The following is a 22,254-nucleotide window of genomic DNA, read 5'->3' as shown; positions in this document are numbered from 1 at the left end:
CTGCTGTGGCCACAAGATGCTCTGGGCAGGCTGTCCTGACTCCAGGCCCTGCCACAGTGCAGAAGGTGCTCTGCATACCCTTCCACCTCGGGAAGCTTCTCTGCCTCTGTTGCTGCACCTCTCTGAGGTGACACTGTTAGACGTAGGTGTCACCTCTGTCCTGCAGGTGAGAAAGTGAGGTCCGAGGGAGGACACCCAGAGCCTGAGGGCCACAGATTGGCCAGGATCTGACGTCTCCAGTCCTCCCAGGGCAGACGGGGCAGAGGTGCAGGTACCTCCTCTCACCTGCCACGCAGGGCTGTGCGCTTCCTCTGGAGGCAGCTGGGGGCAGCTGCGAAGGTCCTCTGGGCACCTCTCCTCCAGGTGCAGTCTGTCCTTCCACCATCGGAACAGTGTTCAGAGGAGTGCCGAGTGCTTCAGTTCTCCTCACTCGCCATTCCACGCAAGAGAATCTGGAGTGGGTTTCCTTTTCCCTGGTGAGGGTGTCCTTCCTGCAGGAGGAGGTGCCTGAGAGGTCCCGCCCACGGCAGGGATCAGGGAGTGATGGTGGGAGCCTGTGTCTGGCTCCATCTCCCCTCTGGAGGTCTCACCATAGACACGTGATCTCCTGGGTCCCGCTGCCTCTGTCTGCTTCTGTCTACTCCAGTGAGGGCAGCTCCGGGCAGTGGTACCTAGACTGTTGGGTGGGTGGGTCAGGAGTGTGCTTCAGCTTGGCGGGGACCCAGCTCTGCCGTTTATTAGCTGGGTGGACTCAGGCAAATCTCTGAGTCTGCCTGAGCCCCAGTTTCCTCACCACAGAGGGGGATTCCTGGCACCACCCCTACCAAGTGGCTGACAGAGGCTGGAACTTGCTGGAGTTTTGTGACCGCCTCCTGGAGGCCCCAGCTTGGCCTCCCTGACAGATCTCCTTCACCCCCCATCTCAGCAGGCGGAGCCTGCTCATCAAACCCTGGAGAGCTCCTAAGCCTTGCAACTGAAAACAATTAAGATTCACAGACACTTTAATTTTGGCATGATTTTTTTTTGTTGTTGTTTTTGCTAATATATGAACTATTTGAGACAGCAACACAAGCATTGAAAGCATTTCCACAGAGAGCTGGCTGCAGAGCTAGACTGCGTGTGCCATCAGTGTGCAGAGAGCTGGGAAGGGCTGGCCACCCTTCTCGGTCAGCCCCTCCTGCCCTTCCCGACCAGCAGCATGACCCAGGCACTGGCCTCCAGGAAGCACCTTGCTCCTGGGTCTGATGCTTCTACCTCCCCACTACTTGGAGCCAGCTGTGGCTGCCAGCTTCCCTGACTGCCTAGCAGGCAGAACGCTGGCCCAGGACAGGAGCCTGTGGCCTGCTGCACACTGCTGGCCTCTCCTGACCTCACCGATGCTGGCCTGGACTGTTCCCATTACTGCAGTGGGTGGCAGTCTCCTTTATCTTGGGCAATCCTCCTGGCTCTTGATGGCATTTTGAAAGTGTTTGTGGCATTAGCAGGTTTGTGCGGAGACCGTCCTGAGGTCTGTCTTCCCATGTCTCTCCTCTTTGTAGTAGGAGTGAAGGCAGTGAAGCTCCCATTCCCACTCTAGTGCCCCTGCACGTCGTATGTGTGGGTAGGTTTCTGCATCTCATTCCGTGGCATCCTTGGAACCTGGGGGACGGGGGGCTTGGGCAGCAACTGGTGGTCCAGATTATGGGATTCCCTGCCTTGCTCTGGCACTATCTCCCCGCCACTAGCTGTGATACCTTGGAGTACAGGAGGTCATCTCTGAGCCTCTGTCTCTTCATCTGTGAATGGGTGCCTGAGCTGCCCACTTCCTGGGTTGGATTCGGCATACATGGATGAGCACCTGCAAAATGCCACTCACTACCTGCCACCACTCAGCATCACACTGAGCTTGTACGTGGGCCTCAGATCCAGGAGTCGCAGTCCGAGGTGGACATTCCCAGCTAGGCAAAGCCTGTCAGCTCCTCTGAGCCCAAGTCTCTTCCGACAGTGTAACTCAGAGGCAGGCCACCTCAGTTCCCAACGTCACAGCTTCTCACTTCAGACCACGGCTTCTTGCCTGAAGCCACCACCTACCTGAGCTGCTCCCTCCTTTCCCTCTTTCTCCAAGCAGGCCTGGACCCCAGCCCCTGGACCCACTCACCAGCACTGCTGACCACTCTTCAGAGCAGGCCCTGGGGAGCACTGGGGTCTGCCTTCTCTAGTGCAGAAAGGGACAGTCACTCTTGGCACCCAGGTGTCCTGCCCAGAGCTGGCTCTTGAAGGGCCTTGCAAGTGACCTGGTGGCTCAGCTGGCAATGAACTTTCTGGGGTTCCTTGGGAGAGTGGGGGGATTACTGTATTTTCCTACAGGGAAATGGGCCGGGGGCGGGGCGTCCCACCTTCCCGTTGGCTCAGGTGGCCATTGCAGCTGCAGGGGTGCTGGGGAGCTGCCTGTGTGTGGGCTCCTGGGGTCGTGGTGAGCTGAGACAGGGGGAGCAGACTGTTCTTGGGTCCTGGGGTGGCTGGGGGAACCTGACTCGCTGTCTTTTCTTGCAGAGCCCATGACCACGATGGTGTCCCCAGCCAGCTCAGAAGCTCAGGTACTGAAAACAGTTTTAATGACGACTTGATCCTGTGAGAGTGAACCTGCATTGCGTAATGGACACTCTGACCATATTAAGTAAGTCCTGTAGCTGTTCGTCAAGGCAGGACAGCGCAGCACCCAGAGGGCCTCACGCGGCCTGGGAGGAAGCTGTGCATAGAGGACAGGTGGTGAGGGCCCAGCAGGGTGTCAAGGGCTCTGGGGCAGGAGCAAGGGAAGAGTTGCTACTGACCCAGAGGGAAGTAGGTGATGACCTCTGCCTGATTGGCCTCACAGGCACAATGCTGGGGGCTGGGTGTGAGTTTCAGGAGCAAAGAGGAAAACCAGCCAAGGACACAAGCCAAGGAATTCCCACCCAGCCCACATCTCCAACCCTTTCCTCCTCCACCCACCTGCCCCGAGATCACGTCCTGGATTTGTTTCTTCTCTGTGTCTTTAGACCACTGCTCTAATATAACACCTGTTTTACAGTAAACACAGTGGCACACTCAGGGGGAAGTGGGCACAGACCAGAAGAGGATATACCATCTGTTGTTGAGAACCCAGAAACTAGCAGTGTGTCTCACCTCCCATAGTCCCTCACCTTGGAATACTGCCATTCAAGTAGCACATCGCCGAGTTTATTTACCAGCTCTGTTCTTGTCCTACATAGAGATTCCTCAAACAATTGTGTGTTTCCAAGACTCCTTTGCATTGCCCTGTGGTGGTTAGTCATCCCGTTTCATGGCTGCATAATATTTTGGATAGTTTATTTTTCCCAAGTGCAGTGCTCCTGGGTGGCAGCTGGCCCCTGCTGTGCAGAGTCCCCAAGTAGTCTATTACTTGAAAACTTTCCAAAGTTTTAAAAAGATTTATAAAGAGGAGCTAGGGCCATAGTGGTGGAGCGCTTGCCTAGCATGTGTAAGGCACTGGGTTTGATCCTCAGCACCACATTAAAATAAAGTTATTGGGTCCATCTACAACTAAAAATTTATAAATATTCACAACAACAGTGTATGGGAATAGTCCAGTCAGGACTGTTGTTCTCAGAGGCCCCAGGTGCACTTGAGAGTGAGTAGCCTCAGCAGGGGAGCTGCCTGCACCTCGTCTGGACTGGGGCTACTCGGGCTGAACGAGGTGCCCACAGACCCCTGCAGCTTCTGACCACCCCCAGGCTGCTGAGCCTGTCCAGTGCTGGAATGCCCGCAGGGCTAGAGGTTCTGAGCCTGGCCAACTGCCTAGACTTTTCCTTATGGGGAACGAGCATTCTTGACTTCCAGAGAGTTCCGATGACTGGAGGCACAGAAGACCTTTCATTGACGCAGCTGTCAGATAAGACTGGACTGCAGTTGGCACTTTCCCCAGTGTGGCACTAGCTCGGGGCCAGGCGGAAGAGGGGGCTCTCCTCCTGTGCCTTCAGTCTGTCCTCCTGTCCAGGGATGGGCGGTCTGCATGAGAAAGACCGTCAGAGCCAGCCTGGAGCTCGAGGCAGATGGAGTAGGAGTGAGATGCCCTTCCGACCTCCTCGCTCATTCTTGGCCCCTACACAGAGGCCAAAAGGATCACCGGGAATTCGAGGGGACTGTAACTCCTGACTGCCCCCATCACCATGGTACCCAGGAGGGGCCCTGAGGCCCTGCTGGAGCCCCCCTGACCCTGGGCTTCGCCTGCCTGGGCTGGGTTCAGGCTGGCACCTGTCAGGTGTGACCCTCTGCTAGAGTTTCGTGGCTGTGGCTGTTGCTCTAGAGTCTAGGGTGTGGCTTGGAGCTCTGTCCCTGATGCTCATCTGCAGAAGGCACAGACATGCTGAGGTGGCCTCCAGGGGCCACCCTCGGCCCCACTGCCGCCCTGCACTCCTGCTGGCCCTCCGCCTGGCACTGGGTTGGCCACCTGTTCTTGCTCGGCATGGCGCAGGCCCTGCCTCCCCAGGCTCCCAGAGGTGGACACACAGGAAGCTAGAGGCCCTGAAGCAGGTGACCCAGAAGGTTCCCGGAGAAGGCAGTAGCCTCCTTGTGAGGGACAAGGCTGAGGACTCTACACAGCAGACCCAGGCCTGGCCAAGCAAAGGCCCAGCTCTTTGCAAGCTGTGCCCAGGCAACCTGACCTCTCTGTGCCTCTCTCCCCAAACTGCAAGATGAGAGATGGTGTCGGTGGGTTGTCCACAGCCAAGCAGAAGAGTGACACCAGGCTCAGCCCAGGCTCTGACTAGGAGAGTGTCTTTGCGTAAATGCATCCTTGTGATCCATGACATAAAAGAAAAGCATGAAAGTCCGTTAGCACTAAGAGCAATGCCCAGCAGATCACAGGGAGGTCGTATGCTGGGGATGAGCCCGGACCTGTGCAGGCTAGGGAGTTCGAGCCACCGAGCTGTACCCCACCCTTTTCATTTCATTGTGAGACAGGGGTCTAACTAAGTTGCCCAGGCTGGCCTTGAACTTGTGAGCCTCCTGCTTCAGCCTCCTGTTTGGGATTATCAGTGTGGCCACCACACCTGGCAGGAGTGTCATTATTTATTTGTATTTTTTGCATGATTTTCTAAATAAACAGAGGTTTATTCAGGAAGTAGATACCCATTCAGGGGAGAATGTGGGCTCTCTAGATGAGAAGTCCCGCCTTGGGCCAGGGCAATGCTATAGAGGGCTGTAGCTGGGGCTGGACTGCAGGTGGCCCAGGGTGGAGCTCTGAGCTTCCTCCTTCCACAGGGCATGCTCCAAGGGCGTATGGCTCAAGACTTAACAGCTCTGGTCCCTGCTTCTCCTGGATCCTGGGCGGTTCCTTTGAGACTTAGTAGATATCTTTTTTTATCCTAAATTTTTATCTTATTCCCCCAGAAACTTTGCACCCTTTGTCTTAAGGGCTGTGAGAGGTGATGATCTTTCTTCCTCTCTATTGGCACTGGAGATCTGACCTAAGGGCACTTCACCACTGGCTACACCCCCAGCCCATTTTGTTTTTTTCATTTTGAGACAGGGTCTCACTACGTTGCTGAGGCTGGCCTTGAACTTGTGATGCTCCTGCCTCAGCCTCCTAGCTGCTGGGATTCAAACATGTGCACCGAGCCTGGCTAAACATCGGTCTTCTGTGGCTGCTTCAGGCTGGCAAGGGGTGATAGCCATGCCTAGTCAGGGATCAGAAGTCTCCTCCTTCACTCATCTGAAGGAGGCAGCCACTGGCCTCAATTATGGGACTCTTGCCATCTTCTGAACATGGAACTCGGATGATTTGCCAGTCCTCCCCACCCACCCAGATATCTGCAAAGTCAGTACCTCTGAAGATCCCGTGCAGGTCACCAGGAGATGTCACAGAGAAGATCGTCTTTGGAGCAAGGTCTGAGGAGTCGCCAGAGGGAAGGGGGAGCTAGACTTGGGACCATGGGTTTCTTCACTTACCTGATGGAAGCGAGTTTCAGCAGGAGTCAGACAGGGGCTCCCTGGGGACGTGATGCGTCCAGGGGAGAAGGTGGGCCACCTTGAGGCTGAGGCTGGGGTGGCCCTGCTGTCCACTGCATTCAGCAGAGCTGTGGCCTGTCACAGTGCTGGGAGCACACCCAGCCCTCCAAGGGAGCCCGTGGGCCAGGGCGAAGGGGGGAGAGAGTGTAAGCCAGGGATAAAAGTTGGAGCCAGGCAGGGAGACATGAGAGTTCACTTGTTAGAGCTGACAGATAATGGCCATCTCGATGGGGGAGGGCAAACGGGCTGGGGTCCTGGGACTTTCAGGGGGAAGGCTCGGGAACCAGAGCCTGGTGGGCCTGATGAGGGTGGGCATGAGGGTTGGTGTGAGGAGTGGTGAGCCTTTCTCAGGAAGGTCCTGGGGCAGGAAAGCAAAACTTTTCTCTTAAAATGGCGGCCGTCACTGAGGATGGCCTTCCAGATGCTGAGCAAGGACCTTGTGCAGGGCAGGGCAGTCCCCATGCAGCGGTGTCAGGACCCACTCCCCCTCCACAGACCTCTGGTCCCCAGGCCCCTAAAGGCAGACTATGGAAACAGGGTTCCCTGCCGAGAGGCGCTGAGCCCAGAGGCCTCCACCACGAGACCTCTCGGATTTTAAAAATGAGCTTAAAAAACAAACAAACAACAAACACTTCCTGTGGGCAGGGGTGTAGCCGAGGTGGAGTGCTGGCCTAGCATGCTGGAGGCCTGGGTTCAGACCCAGTGCCACAAACCAAACCGAACCAACAGGTGAAGAACTCGGAGAGCCTCAAGCTTATCCAAAGCAGGCAGAACAGCCCGGGGTGCCTGGTTCACTGGGCACCACGGCACTGGGTCCCACCCACCCTGCCCGGTGATCCCCTCGTCTTACCCACCACCCACTCCAGTGTGATGACTTTTCAGGTCAGACTTCACCATGTCTGGCTTGGGGTCAGCCAGCTTTCCGCCTCTGAGACTCAAGTACCTGGAAAGGTTCATCTTGTATCACAGTGTCCGAGTTTCTGTCCATGGCAGTTGGCCCTGTGGCTTTGGGCCGGTGTAGCTCAGGACTTCATGGTGGGAGCACAGGGCAGAGGAGGGAAGGGCTGGGCTGCACTCTCCCTCCGAGGGCACACTCCAGCAGAAGACCTTGCAGTGGAACCTCTGGAAGGTCCACCCCTCTCAGTGGCACCCCAGTGAGGATGCCTGTGGGGAGCCCCTGACTCTCTGCATCTGATCAGGCTCAGCTCCCCGAGGCTCCTGGAAGGGACGGTGTGTCCTGAAGGCTCTCTGCCCATCCTGTCCCTTGGATCAGCACGTGGGACTGCGTTTTGGTTCCTCTTTGCTGTGTGGTAGCATTCCCTGTGAGTGTCCCAAGTGCGCTCTCACTCTCAGCTGGAGAACGTTCCAGTGGCCGCGCTGGGGACCCGTCAGTTCAGCATCTGGAGAGAGCTGCTGAGGCACTGGTCCCGTCTGTTGGATTGCGACGGGCCAAGCTGTTCTGCAAAGTGGTGTGCCACAGGCAGTCCCTTCAGTCACGCACCTCACCGTGTTGTACCTGGTGTATCCCCTCAGTGGGCCGTTGGCTCCTCCCTCCTGGCCTCTCACTGGGCCTGGCCACTCCCCGCCTGTGAAGGGGCTGGCAGCCTCCCAGCTCTGGGGCGCCCTGCACTGTTCCCTGCCGCCTGCCGCCAACCCCTCTTTGTCCTGCAGATGGTGCAGTCGCTGGGCTTTACCATCTACCGCGCACTGGACTGGGGCCTGGACGAGAGCGAGGAGCGCGAGCTCAGCCCACAGCTGGAGAGGCTCATCGACCTCATGGCCAACAGCGACCTCTAGGACAGCGGCTGTGGGGCAGCGGACGAGGGCTACGGGGGTCCAGAGGAGGAGGAGGAGGTTGCAGACAGTGGCCCCTGGGCCCTGCGCACCTTCTCCCAGGCCATGCGGCTGTGCGCTGCGCGGCTGACCGACCCTCAGGGCGCGCAGGCCCACCGCGCACTCTTTGTGGAGACGCTGGAGCTCCAGGCCTTCCTAGCCAGGGTGCGGGAGGCCAAGGAGGTGAGCTTGGTAACACAGTGCTGAAGGTGGGGCCCACGGATGGCCAGACCCGAAGGGATCTGGGGGGTTACTAGTGGGTACCTTGCCCCTCAGGTGGGAGTGCCCCAGCTGCTCTGGGCTGTGTGCTGAAGCCTCATATGTTTTGGCCAGGTTTTTGGAGAAGGGAACCAAGGCCTAGGGAGGCAGCAACTGGCTCCTAGCCTCTGCCTGAGCCTCGTTCCTGCTGCCTTAAGCCAGCTGTCATGATTCTGTGAGGGAGTCCTGCTTGCTGCCCCCACCTGCTCCCCAGGTCCCAGTTTCTTCTGAAGACAATGCCAATGGCAGCCCCTTTCCACCTCTCAGAACCACACAGATCCTTCAAGTGGGGTGGGTGGGCAGTTCCGTGGGGGTACCTGTGGGTATGTGCTGTGCCTGGCCTTGCTCTCCAGGTACCCCTCTAAGGTTGGGCCCATTTTGCAGGTGGGCAGATGTAGGCTCTGGGAGGCTGGATCCTTTCTGGGAGCTGCAGAGCCAGTATAGGGCAGGGCTGGTCTCCCTGGGCTCCCAAGCCACAGTTCTCCTCTGGGGCTGTCCTGATCCCCCTGGACCTCAGGGATGGTATGCAGTCTGCTCTCCCAGCTCTCAGCCCCTCCTGGAGGAGTTGGTGCTATTCAAAGGGAGCTGATGGGTTTGTTTGGCAGTGTCCTAAGTGCAGCAACCCTGGGCCCATCAGCTTTCCACAGAGGAGAGAGGGGTACCTGGAGAGGTCAGAAAGATTGGCTGCACTCCTTTGCTTAGGTGTTGGAAGGTATTTTGGGAGTTACCTGGTATGGTCCCTGACTCTACCTTCACCTTTTTGGGTGCTTTTTCCTTCTAATACAGAGGGGTTCTTGGCAGCTTCACTGACCCTTGGGTCCTAAGAAAAGGCTGGAGCTTCCAGCCTCCCCTGCAGCTCTCACATGCCGAGATGGGGAGGTTACCAGCCTGTGCCCAGTTCCTGTGGTCATCCCACCTTCTCTCCAGCTCTTCCTTGACATCCTAGGGGTATTCTCCCGTGACTCCAGACAGTTGGTGGTCCTGATGCTTTCCTCCTTCCTTGAACTTAGCCTGTGTCTTTTGTTGCTCAGTTTCTCACCCAGACAGCAAGGCTCCTATTTCAGCAGGAACACACAGCTCTGGATGTCGAGCCATTGGCCTGAAGTTCAGGGAACTGGTGGTAGGGGGCACAGAGACAGGTCCCTCGGTGGGGTGCAGCTATGCTAGTCTAGGCGGGCATTTTGGAGAGAAGCAGCCTGCTCAGGATGGGAGAGCCACCCTCCCGCCCTGTGCCACTGGGCTGGCCAGGCCCCACCTGGGGACTGCTATTAGAATGGCATGACTTGTGCTTCTCTGAGCTGGCAGTACTTCCTAGAGTGTCTCAGAGCCATTTGGCAAGTAGTTTGGGGTGCAGCCAGGGTAACCGGTTCTGTCTTGGTCAAGAGTGGCTGTGGGCTGAAGGGCAGATGCTTCTCCAGGACAGGGGAGTCAGAGCAGTCAGGCTCTGACTCAGGCTGAGATGCAGGGCAACCGAGGCAGCTAGTCCAGCAGCCTTCCCCAAATTCTCAGCCCAGAACAGTCACCTGACAGTCCCTAATGCCAGGATGTTTCCTCGCCCTCACCATGATGTTGGCATTTTTCCTGGTTTGGGAATGATCCCCCCCCCGTACCTGCTGGCAACCACACTGGCCTGCACCCACCACCATCTGCTCAGTTTGAGGACCTAGCCTGTGCCATGTTGCGGCAGGTCTAGCTGCAGGTTCTGAGGTGCAGGGTTCCATGTGGCCTCCTGTGGGGATCGTGGTGGAGGAGCAGCTGTGAATGTCTCAGGAGAATGCGTGGGCCATAGCTGGCCAAGGTGCCCCTGAGGAGGTGTTGTGTGCACTGAGATCCGGGCTCCCAGCCCTGCCACACTTCCCTGGGGTATGTGGATGAGATGGGAGGAGGTGCCACATGGGTACTAGATTCTCACCAGCCCCTACCCAGAAGGAGCCACCTAGAGCTGACAGACAGGTATTTGTCTGGTTCTGAGGTGGAGAGCGTGGTTCTCCCAGACATCTTCCCGAGCCCCACAGCCTGGGTCAGGACTCCACAGGTCCCCTTTCAGCTGGTTAGCAGTAGCCGTGTGGTGAGGAAAGCCCATGTCCCATGTCTGCCATCTCCCACCTTCTCTGGACTAACCAGATGTGTGGTCTCAGATGCTGCAGAAGCTGGGGGAGGATGAGCCTCAGGTGGAGAAGCCGCTGGCGGAGCTGGACAACCTGGGACACACAGACTGGGTAAGACAGGAGAGTCACCCCAGGGCTGTGCCCGGAGGCTGCACAGGCTGAGGGCCCTGTCTGTCTCTGGGGCAGGCCCGGCTGTGGTTCCAGCTCATGCGGGAGCTGTGCCATGGGGTGAAGCTCAAGAAGGTGCAGGAGCAAGAGTTCAAGCCCCTGCCCACCAAGTTCCAGCTCACCCCCTTCGAGATGCTGATGCAGGACATCCGCGCCAGGAACTACCAGCTGCACAAGGTCATGGTGAGCGCCAAGCTCCTGCCCGCCTCTGCTGGAGGCCCTGGCTCCTTAGGCTGAACACTGAGCCCCTTACTGCACACAGATCATGAATAAGGCAGGTGTGGCCCTCGGGGCCCACAGCTCAATGTTGTGTTGGGGACACAGTTTGACAAAGAAGATGGGGAATACGGAGATCGCCCGGGAGGCCTTGAACTGAGGCTGCAGGGCTATTCCACCTAAGGTGCACCCAGCAGCCCTGGCATGGGCTGATGCCACTCTTGGAATTTTATGATTATCATTAATTTTACTGCTGAGTCACATCCCCAGCACCATTTATTTATTTATTCATTCATTCATTCATTCATTCATTTATTTTGAGAGTCCCACTAAGTTGCTTAGGGCCTCACTAAGTTGCAGGGCTGGCTTTGAACTTCTGATCCTCCTGCTTCAGCTTCCCTAGCTGCTGGAATTACAGGCGTGTACCACAGCACCCAGCTACTCTTAGAATTTTAAATGAACAGGTTCATTCATTCCCGTGACAACCCTTTGAGGTGGGTACTAGCAAGCTCCTTTCTAGAAGAATCCAGGGTAGAGAGAGATCAAATGGCTGGGCTTAGAGGTGTGAGTACTGGAGGTGGTAGCTGACTACCTGCCGTGTACCTGTCCTAGAGACAGCTTGGTCCCAGGGAGCCGATGCCATCAGAGGCAGGTCAGAAATGAAGGCCAGGCTGTGTCAGGGGCTGAGTGAGCCCTCCCAGTCACCAGCAGACAACCCCGACGAACTCAGGTCAGCCCCGGTCTAAGCTGGGGCTTCTTTGCAGCAGGTCGATGGGGACATCCCCCCACGAGTGAAGAAGGATGCACATGAGCTTATCCTGGACTTTATCAGCTCCCGGCCTCTGCTGAAGCAGGTGCCCATGCTATGCCTCCTGCAGGGTGTTCCAGCCCTGGTGCTGTCTTGTGTCTCACCTGCAAGGGGGGCCTGAGCATACCTCTGCCGAACCATGGGGTGGGCTCTGCTCCCTGTCTCCTGGCTGGAAGGTTGGGCATGGGCCCTGGGCCTCCGTCCTTCTAGAAGGATGGTGCTGGTCACCTCCCCGCATGCCTGTTGCAGGCAGAGCTCTTTTAGGTAGCACTCCTTCCTGGAGATCCAAGAGTTAGTGCCATGTGTCCTGTGAACCTTGAGTATCTCCCCACTCCTGAGCATCCCCTGTCACTGTCTAAGTCCCTCCTACCTCGGGCTTCATCCTCTTTGCAGGTCTCAGAGAGAAGGCTGTGCCCCTTGCCACAGAAGCAGAGGACCCTGTATGAGAAGATCCTGGAAGAAATCAAGCAGGAGTGGAGGCTGTGCCCTGTGGGGGACCAGCGCTTGGGCACCCGTGGTGAGCAAGAGGAGGGGTGATGGGAGAAGAGACCCCAGGCGGCCCTGGATGAAGTCCCCCACTTCCCCTGGTTACGCCACAAATCAGGAGTTGGTGTCGGCTCCATGAGCTCCTGGGCAGAGGAGATCCCAGTTTGTAGTCTGGCCTTGTGAAGTTCAAGGTGCCCTGACTTTACTCTGGGTTTTGACCTGACTTTGTACTTTTTGCTATGATAAATTTCAACAATTAGGCAGAAAACAAAATAAAACCGAAGTTTTGGGGTCTGGGAAAATCAGGCATTTATTCAGATGTCTGACACATGATCTTCCCGGTCAGAGTGGAGACCATCTGCAATCCTTGTACTCTGTCTCTGAGAGGCTAGCCTGCACTGCCCCTCGGGTTGGGTGTCCAATTTGTTAGTGACTGACGAGCCCTCAGGCTCCCATTCTGTAAAGTAGGGAACTAAGCCAAACCCTGTCTACCAGGCTGGCCGCACGGGTCCTGTGCGCCTCCTCCCCACTCACGTCCCACCTGCCTGGCCTCCTGCCTCCCAGGGTTCAGCTCTCTGCCCTGTATCCTCAGTGCCTGTTCTGGCTATATCAAGTCCACTTCCTGCATCAACCTGTCCGTTCCTGATGCTGGGAGCAGTGTGCAGCGCTCGCGACCCCGAGTCCTGCTCAAGGCACCCACCTTGGCTGAGATGGAGGAGATGACCACATCTGAGGTCAGATCCCACAGAGATTCCTGAGGACCAGAGGGGGCCACAGTGCTCAGCTGGGTGGGGCATCCACTTCCAGGGCTACTGGCCAGTGGTGGCAGGGGGGCTTAGAGCCCTTATCCCATCGTGGCAGCTCAGAAGTAGCTTTGGGATGCTGGGACAGTGGCCTGGGACCACTTCTTCCCACAGCAAAAAAAAAAAAAAAAAAAAAAAAAAGCTGAGAATAGATGTGACCCATCATCTGGGTCCAGAAGGCTAATCAGTCCCTGGTTGATAAGAAAAGCTGTCACTCTTGCTGCCCTCTGACCACAGCCCTCCCCTTCCCAAGAGGACAGGAGATGACTCCTGTGGTGGTCCTCTTGGTGGGCTCAGCTTTCTTCTGTACACCTCTCCGTGACTTTCCAAAGACCTCAGGGGAGGGTTGGGTTTTTAAGGCACTTGCTATGAACTTTCTAGTAGATGGGAACCCCAGCAGTGGGCAGAGGGCAGCCTAGGGTGTCTGTGGACCTCCTAGCACCCCTGGGTCCTGTGCCTCGGTCAGGGATGGGCAGGGCACTGGGAGCATCGTGGCCAGGGCAGGGCTCTATCTGACGTGTCTGCAGGAAGAAGAGTCTCCCTGTGGGGAGGTGGCGCTGAAACGGGACCGCTCTTTTTCGGAGCATGACCTGGCCCAGCTCCGGAGTGAAATGGCCTCTGGCCTGCAGCCAGCCACACAGCCCCCAGGAGGGATGGAGCCACCCTGGCCCCGAGCAGGCAGCATGCACACCTGGAAACCCAGCACCCGAGACCAGGGCAAGTGCTGCTCCCACCTCCTGCCTGACCTTCCCCTCAGATCTGCCCAGGGCAGCTCAGGCCCAGGCCCTCCTGAGCAGGCAGCTCCCGAGGGTACAGGAGCTGCTGCTTGCAATAAGACCTTCAGTCTCCCACTGACACCCCCTTTCTCACTTGAGGACATTTTCATTTACTATAAAACATTTCCTCAAGAACTCGATTCTCCAGCCTCACTGTATCTCAAGGCAGCTGACACACAGCAGGGAAGCTGCCTGGCCAGACACCAGCCAGCTCAGTCCTCTCTGTGGACAGAAGCAGGAGTCCCTCATAGGCATGTGGGTCGTTCCACAGGTTCCTTTCCCGCTGGAGTACACAGAGCATCGGCTGGTGCTTGCGGCCAGGCAGGGTTAGTTATTCTGAGAGCTGTCAGGTAGTGGGTTGTCAGCCCCCAGGGATGGCCGGCCTCTTGGTGGCCTGCATGGTCCCCTAAGCAGCCCTGCAGCCTTCTGGCCACTCTCGGGACAACCCATTGGTCCTGATGATTCCCTTTCTGGGTCGGAGGCTGGGCCAGGCCTTTCTACACCGTGTGCTGCCCAGGTCTCTCCCTGGGCCAGCTGTCCCTTTTCCCCTGCCCTGGAGCCTCCAGCATACATGTGGGCAGGGGACACTCCTGGTGTGTGCCTGCCAGTGCTCAGACTGCCTGCTGCACCGCAGGTGCTTAATGTTGGCTTGTCATGGGGCTCAGTAGAAGGACCCTTCTGAAGAGCATGGACCCTGGTACAGGTCCCCACACGGGGGACATGCTTTCTACTTGACTCAACTTGATCATCCTAGCCCACAGAGGCACACACCACCCCCTTCACCCACAGCCCTCCAACCAGCACTCCACCAGGTGACCCTCACAGGCCTGTGTTCTTTCAGGTTCCTGTCCTGTGAGTGTCCAATCCCAGCCGGATCCCAGCTCCCCCCAGCTCAGCAGCCTGAGCTCAGCAGACAGACTTGAGGCTTCTGCACCAGACACCAGGCACCTGTGGTTGGTGAGTGATGGTCCTGTGGTGACCTCTTGAGTGAATCTTTATGATGTCTGAATACCAGCTGGTGCTAGGGAGACCCAGGCTCCATTCCTGGGGTCTGGCTGGGTCTGGCCTTCTCCCCGAAGCCTCGGGTTGTGCAGCTGGTGCTGTCTGGGACATTGGTCTTTGCTGCCCCCTGCTGGGGCACATTGGCACTGTGACGCCAAGGAGTGTGTGAGTTGAGGCAGTTGTGAGCCCTGAAGGCTGCATCCTGGGACTTCTGCCTAACCTACCTGCTGAGAGATGAGACCCTAACCTGGCCAAGATTTCCCTGGTCTATCAGCAGAGACCAAGTCTGATGCAGGGTGGTGCAGAGATTCTGCCTACCCCTGTTCTGAGGCCCCTGCCCCAGACCTGTCAACATATGATTCTATCAAGCAAGGTGACAGGAATGAAAGGAGCTTCAGAGGCACACAGGCAGGTGGAGGGGTGCTGGGTATGGTCGGCAGCAAGACACCCCTCTGAGAATGGGTGTGGAAATGCTTTGAAAAGTGTTCTGTGTGAAAGGAAGGCAGTGCTGTTGATTTTAACTGGACGGTGACCCTTGTCCCTTCAGGGTTAGTTACTGTTCCTGCATTAACATTCCTTCTCAAGCTGCACAGGCCCGTAACCCCAGCCATGGGAGGCTGAGGCAGGAGGATTGCAAGTCAAAGCCATTCTTAGCAACTTAGTGAGACCCTGTCTCAAAATAAAAAGTAAAAAGGGCTGGGGATGTGATTCCCTCAACTAGGGAGGCTCAGAGTGTTGGGTTCAATTCCTGGTACCAAATTTTTTTTTAAATAAACAAACAAATAAATCAATAAACAGGTAGGTGTGACTTAGCATGTGCAAGGCCCTGGGTTCGATCTCTAGTACCCTACTCCCCAAACAGTTATCCCCATTTGGCTTTTTAAAAATTAACATTTAGGGGCTGGGGTTGTGGCTCAGTGGTAGAGTACTTGTCTAGCACACATAAGGCACTGGGTTTGATCCTCAGTACCACAGAAAAATGAAATAAAGATTGTTTGTCTACCTACAACTAAAAAATGAATATTTAAAAAAAATTATGGGCTGGGTTGTGGCTCAGCGGTAGAGAGCTTGTCTAGCACATGTGAGGTCCTGGGTTCAATCCTCAGCACCACATAAAAACAAATAAAAAAATAAATGTATAAAAAATTAACATTTATTGTCAAGTGTGAGGGCTACACCTGTAATCCCAGGTGAGGCAGGAGGACCACAGTTCAAGGCCAGCCTAGATGAAGTGCACATACCTGTAATCCCATCAACTCAGAAGGCTGAGACAAGAGGGTCACAAATTCAAGGCCAGCCTCAGCAATTTAGTGAGGCCATAAGCATCTTAGCAAGACCTTGTCTCAAAGTAAAACATAAAAAGAGCTGGGGATGTGACTCAGTGGTTAAGCATATCTGGTTTCAATTCCATATACATATATAATATAATTAAATAAATATATATATATATATATATATATATATATATATATATATATAAAACTTAAAAAGGAACAGTAGTGCATACCTGTAATCCCAGCAAATAGGGAGGCTGAGACAGGAGGATTGTGAGCTCAAAGCCATCCTCAGCAATGGTGAGGCACTAAGCAACTCAGTGAGACCCTGTCTCTAAATAAAATACAAAATAGGGCTGGGGATGTGGCTCAGTGGTCCAGTGCCCCTGAATTCAATCCCTGGTATCCCCACCAAAAGTAAAAATAAAAAATAAAAAAAGGGCTAGGATGTAGTTTAGTGGTAGAGCATTCCTGGGTTCAATCCCTAGTACGCTCCCCCTCCAAAAAAAAAAAAAAAAGAAAAAAATCAATATTTGTTATTCCTTAAAGCTTCTGAATGTCAGATCCTGAAGCAGCCCAGCAGGGCCCTGGCTGTGTCTTCCAAGCTTGCAGTTGGGTTATCAGCAGGGGCTGCAGTGTCATTTGAAGGCTGTCTGGGGGCTGCAGGAGCTGCTGCCCAGACAGCTTCTCTCACGCTAGGGGTATGCCACTCAGAGCCTTGGGGACCACTGAACATCCTCACCACATGGTGGCTGCGTCCCCCAAGCAAGTGGACCAGGAGAGGGCCAGGTGAAAGCTGCAGTGTATTTGACAATCAGGTCTCAGCCATGCTTCCACTATTCATTGCACGTGAGTCACCAAATCCAGCCTGTTCCCAAGGGGAGAAGAATGGAGAACCACTTCTGGGTCCAGGAATCAGAGACATGTTTTAAAATTCAGCTTTAACATTCTGGAAGGGCTTCTGAAAAGTTTGACTATCAAAATCAGAGCTGGTGGCTGCCAGGCTTGCTCTGGCACACACGGTGCCTCCCCTGCCTGCAGGCCATGGTTGACCTGACAGCAGAACTCCTGGCCATGGCAATGGGCACAGAGCCTGGACCCAAAGCCAGAGACTCTAGGCCAAGTGGAGAGAAAAGCAGGGTCCAGATCCCCTCCCATGCCACGAAGCTCCATACGGACAGCCTGCTGAAGACCCAGACAGGACGCCCTCCCAGCTCTGTCTCTGGCACTCACAGGCTGGGCCCTGGGAACACAGCTGGCCTTTTGAGCTCTGTGTGCCCACCACCGGGCTATGGGCTTTATATATGTTACCTCAAAGGAGCTGAAATCCACCCCATGGACAGAGGAGTGAAGCTCAGTGAGGTCCACAACAAGTTCCATGCTGAGCACTGGGAGGTGGCACCAGGCTGACTCCGTGCCATGCTGGATGGACAGGGCACCTACTGCGTGATCAGTGGAGAGGAAAGAGAGCTCAGTTTGTAGACTTCCAAGGGGAGGAAGATTTGAAATGGACTCTGGCAGTCTTTTGGGGGGAGGGGGTACCTGGGGTTGAATTCAGGGGCACTGGACCACTGAGTCACATTCTCAGCCCTATTTTGTATTTTATTTAGAGATAGGGCTGAGTTGCTTAGCGCCTCTCTCTGCCTGAGGCTGGCTTTGAACTTGCAATCCTCCTGCCTCAGCCTCCCAAGTCTCTGGGATAATAGGCGTGCACCACAGCCTGTCCTCTGGTGGTGTGGATCAGCCCAGGGTGTGTGTTTTCAGGCAGCTGGGGAGCTGGGGAGCACGGGCAGCCAAGGGTGGGGACCGGGAGCTGGAGAGCCAGCAGGGGAGTCTTGCGGCAGCAAAGCCTCCTCAGAGAAGGCGGGAGCTGTCTGACTTCAGAAAGCCACAGAGTGCTTGGCCCCAGGAAGGGATGCAGCTGGTGGGGCCCTGCTCTTGGGCTGCGTGAGCAGGACCCTCTGTGCAGGAGTTCCACCACCCCGTGGAGAGCCTGGCCCTGACTGTGGAGGAGGTGGTGGGTGTGCGTCGAGTGCTGGTGAAGGCCAAGATGGAGAAGTTCGCCCAGGACTAGGAGCTCTTCAGCAGCCTGAAGAGGGGGAAGGTAGGGCCTGGGGACAGCTAAAGGTGGATCTCTCCTGATGGGAGGTCAGGGGCAGGCCAGTGTGGGCAGGACCTTGGTGGGCCGTGAACACAGCTGAGCCCCAGCGTGCCTTCCCTCACAGATCTGCTGCTGCTGCCGAGCCAAGTTCCCACTCTTCTCCTGGCCGCCCACCTGTCTCTTCTGCAAGAGGTGAGCCTTCAGTGCACCTGGCTACCAATTAACAAGGAGGAAGAGGAGTGGGCCTGTGGTGGGCAACCCACATGATGGTGGGATGTTCTGTCACCTGCCGTGGCTGTTGAGTCCTTGAGCTTGGTCAGTGCCACTGAGGAGGTATTTTTCCTTTGCATCTATTAGGGGTGGATTTGTGGGACTCAGCCTCCCCCCATGGATTCCCACAGTGGGCTTCCTGGGCAGAGCAGGCAGGGGCTTCAGTGGAAATAGGGACTTGTCTCTTGGGCATCGATTTCCTTCATGTGTTGTGGGAAGCTGCCTGGGCTCTTAGCCAGACACACAGGGGCCCTCTGGGCAGGAGTCTGCCCTTGACTTGCTTGTTTGTGGTGGCTCTGTGGGCAGGTGGGTTAGCCCTGGACCCTCCTGGTGGCCTAGGAACTCTGTGGGCTTTTCTTCTCAGTAGCAACGCCAGCCTTCCTGTAGACCTGCACGTATGTGCTGAAGCAGCATCTCCTTGGCTTCTCGAGGCCGGGAGGACACATGTGAGGGTCTCTCTCCTCCCTCCGTGCTCCTCCCTGTGACTAAAGACCAGAAGATGGTGGTCTTGGGGAAAAGTAGGCTGAGGAATGGAATTTTGAGTTCTATTTAAATTAAACATAAATAGCCAAGAGGCTCTGACCTTCAACCCAGATGGGGTCACAGGCACCTTCCAGCTGGAACAAGATGGCAGAATGGGAAATGGTGGTTTCCAGGGTACTGGCAACACACAGGAAGCATCTAGGTCTGGGGTCTGAGCCAGGATCTCCTCAGGGCAGGAGGCAAGGCTGAGCGTGGAGGGAGGACTGGCAGCAGAGTTCTCAGGGCACAGCCGCATAGAAAGCCCCCAGAGAGGTCTCCTTGAGCCGCTGGAGGAGAGGTGCGAGGAGATGGCTGAAGCTAGGGACAAATCCATCCTAAGGCAGGCCCTGGCAGGCAGCCCCTGTGCCCATCTGCTCACCACTGGCTCTGTAAATAAAGCTAGTCAGAGCACACCCACAGCCACGCACTTACGCATTTCTCATTTAGCCACATCTGAGATGTTCACTGTCCTGCCCTTTACTGAAGTGTTCACTTACCTGTGTCCTAAAGATTCAGTGGAACAACCAGGCAGGGTGGCACATACTGTGATCCTAGTGAATGAAAAGGACTGGAGATGTCTCTCCATGGTAGAGCCCTGCTAGGCTCAATTCCCAGTACCACGTGGCAGGGGCACATGCAGACTTAAAGGAAAGTGATAGGTACTCAGGGCCAAGTGTCATGTCGGTGTCCACTAGCTACCGCTGGAGTGCCATGATTTTGGAGCATGGGGCGGAAAGGCAGGTGGGTCTTGCCACACAGGTGAAGAGTAAGTCACTGGAGTCGGCATTTCTCCAGGCCTCACAGGTCATTATGGAAAGACCTGAAAGGACCAAACTGCTTCCAAGTATCTTCATTGTTTCCCAGAACACAGCTGAAGAATGGGAATCACCGAGTGCGGTGGTGTACACCTCTGATCCCAGCAACTGAGGCTGAGGCAGGAGGATCGGAAGTACCAGGACCATAAAATAAATAAATAAATATAAAGGAACAAAACATACACAAGAAAAAAAAAATGACTTGGTATCCAATCAGAGATTGCCAGGCAAACAAAAAATAAAAAAAAAATAAAACAAAATTAATGACAACTGGGCTGGGGCTGTGGCTCAGCCGTAGCGTACTTGCCTGGCATGTGTGAGGCACTGGGTTCAATTCTCAGTACCACATATAAAAAAGAAATAAAATGAAGATCTATTAACAACTAAACAAACAATTTTTTAAAATTAATGATAATGTATTGTTGAGTTTTTGGTACTAGGGATTGCACCCAGGGGCCCTTTACCTCTAACCCGCATCCCCAGCCCTTTTTATTTTTTATTTTGAGACAGAGTCTTGCTAAGTTGCTTAGAGACTCACTAAGCTGATGAGGCTGGCCTCAAACTTGTGATGCTCCTACCTCAGCCTCCCGAGTTGCTGGAATTATAGGTGTACATCACTGTGTCTGGCTGTTATTATTTTTTTAAACATTTTTTTAGTTGTTGATGGACCTTTATTTATTTATATATATCAAACCCAGTGCCTCACACATGCTAGGCATGTGCTCTACCACTGAGCTACAATCCCAGCCCCTGTTATTATTTTTTAATATGGTGCTAGGGATGGAACCCAAGGGCTTGCACATGCTAGGCAAACGCTCCAATACTGAGCTAAGTCTGCAGCCCCAACCCAGGGGTTTGTTGATGGAAAAATCAATGTGGGACATTCATTCCAAAGGACATAGCCCATTGTTCTAAAAAATGAGTCTGGATGATTTCTCACACTATGGAGAAGAGATGTTGGTGTATCTTTATAGAATAGCTTACACAGTACCTCTCTTCCAGTTGTAAATAATTTTGTTATTTGTCTAGAATAGTTTGGAGGATGAAGGCTGTATTGCTAACAGAGGTCACCTCTGTGGGTGGGTAAATTGTAACACTGATGTTTGAATCTTCTATAAGAAAACCTTTCCGTATAACATTGGACATTGGACTACAAGCATGTTCAATGATGCTAGAAACTGAGCATCTCAGCAAGAGGCCTATGCTTAGATGGTGCTTCTCAGTGAGGCAGGTCTGGCACACCCCAGTATGGATGCATGAAGACTACAGCCAGATGCACCAGGAGCAAACTGAGGGGCTGAGGGGCACTGGGTGGGAGACCAGGAGGAGGAGAAAAAGAGCCAGGAGTGAACCATGAAAGCCCAGAGCCACCTGGCATCAGGCAGACTGCACGGGTAGTTGCAGGGTCTGGGGTGGGACCCAGGGGCCTGGAGGCAGTTGTGCCTTCCTGGGCCTTTTCACTGCCTCTTCTGTTCTCTTCCAGAGCCATCTGCACTTCCTGTAGCATGAAGGTGAGGATCTCCTAGGATCTGCAGGGTCTCTCCCAGCTGGGATGGGCATGGACCAGCGCTCCAGCCCCACAGGCACCTTGCCATCACTTCCTCCAGGAAGACCCTGCCCTACACTTTCCAGGCCTGCTAGGCTTTTTAGGAAGCAGTGAACATTCCATGTGAGGAGGTCGCCCCTCTTGAAGCCTCCTTCCTGGGAGTGCCTTCCCCCAGATCTGTCGTTGCATTTGTGGCCCGGTGACATGCAGCATGCACCAAGGTGAACAGACAGTGTCGCTCAGAATCGTGTCTGTTGGCCTCAGCTTGGAAACAAGACCGCTGAGGAGGGCCTCTGCCCACCTGCTTTCACACCCTCCTCACGATCCACCCTTGATAGTGCCAACTTCCTCCTCCCCGGTGTTGAACACCGATTGTGTCTAGGGCTCACATTGCACCCTTCCTGGTATAAAGGGGTACAGTTTCCACTCCTAAGAAGTCCTCTCTCATTGAGCAGAAGACACTGTTGGGGTGTGACAGGAAGGAGGTCCTGTTGGGTATCGAGCCAAAGTGCCTGTGGGGCCTGCCACGCCTCCCTCTGTTGCAGATGAAGATGCCTTCTAACAAGTGTGCACACATCCCTGTCTACACACTGGGTTTTTAGAGTCCTCAGAGGGCACCTGCTGCCAAAACCACGAGGGCGGCAAGGCGAGACGTCTTCCAATGTGTTCCCTGGCCTGGGTGCTGGTGTCTGTGGTGGTCAGGCTTCTGCAGTGACTTGGGAGCAGGAACAGGGGTTGGCCTCACCTGTGTGAGGACGCCCCCTGGAGGTGTAGTTCAGATGGCTTTGGAGGGGTAGGGAGGCAGAGTGGTGAGATGGAAACTGAGCTGGGGTGGTCAGGACCCAGAACTCCAGTTCCTGTCCAGAGCCCTTCTGGGATGCTTTTTGCTAGGCATGTTGCTTCCCCAGGTCTCTGTGGGTTTGTGGTGGTGAAGGGGAGAGGCAGGCAGCAGGAGAGCCCAGGGGACTGCAGGGCCCCCAGGATATGTGAGCCCTGCTGGCTCCCCAGCCTGACAGTCCTCTCTGGGTCCCCACCCACCCCAGATCCCTGCAGGGGCCTCAGTGGTGAAGTGTGGAGGAGGAGTTCCCCCACATCTACGCCACGGCTGCACCCTGAAGGATGTCTGCAGTGACTGCACCGGCTTTGTGTCCCACGTCGTGTGCTCCAGCCGCAAAAGTGTGGAGTTCTCAACGCCACACCGCGCCGCAGCCACCACTCAGTCCCTCTACGTCCCCAGCAACAGGACTCTTGACTTCCAGTGA

The 22,254-nt window shown here is 55.2% G+C and overlaps 1 pseudogene; it reads left to right on the top strand.

The window, feature by feature from the left end:
• The window catches only part of LOC144256249 (protein spire homolog 2-like), a 29,199-nt pseudogene extending 6,945 nt beyond the window's left edge, over positions 1 to 22,254 (top strand).

The sequence above is a fragment of the Urocitellus parryii genome, chromosome 7 (genome assembly GCF_045843805.1).
Source record: "Urocitellus parryii isolate mUroPar1 chromosome 7, mUroPar1.hap1, whole genome shotgun sequence".
Classification (NCBI taxonomy): Eukaryota; Metazoa; Chordata; class Mammalia; order Rodentia; family Sciuridae; genus Urocitellus; species Urocitellus parryii.
Note: the sequence above shows the minus strand (reverse complement) of the source record. Positions and strands in the feature narration are given on the sequence as shown.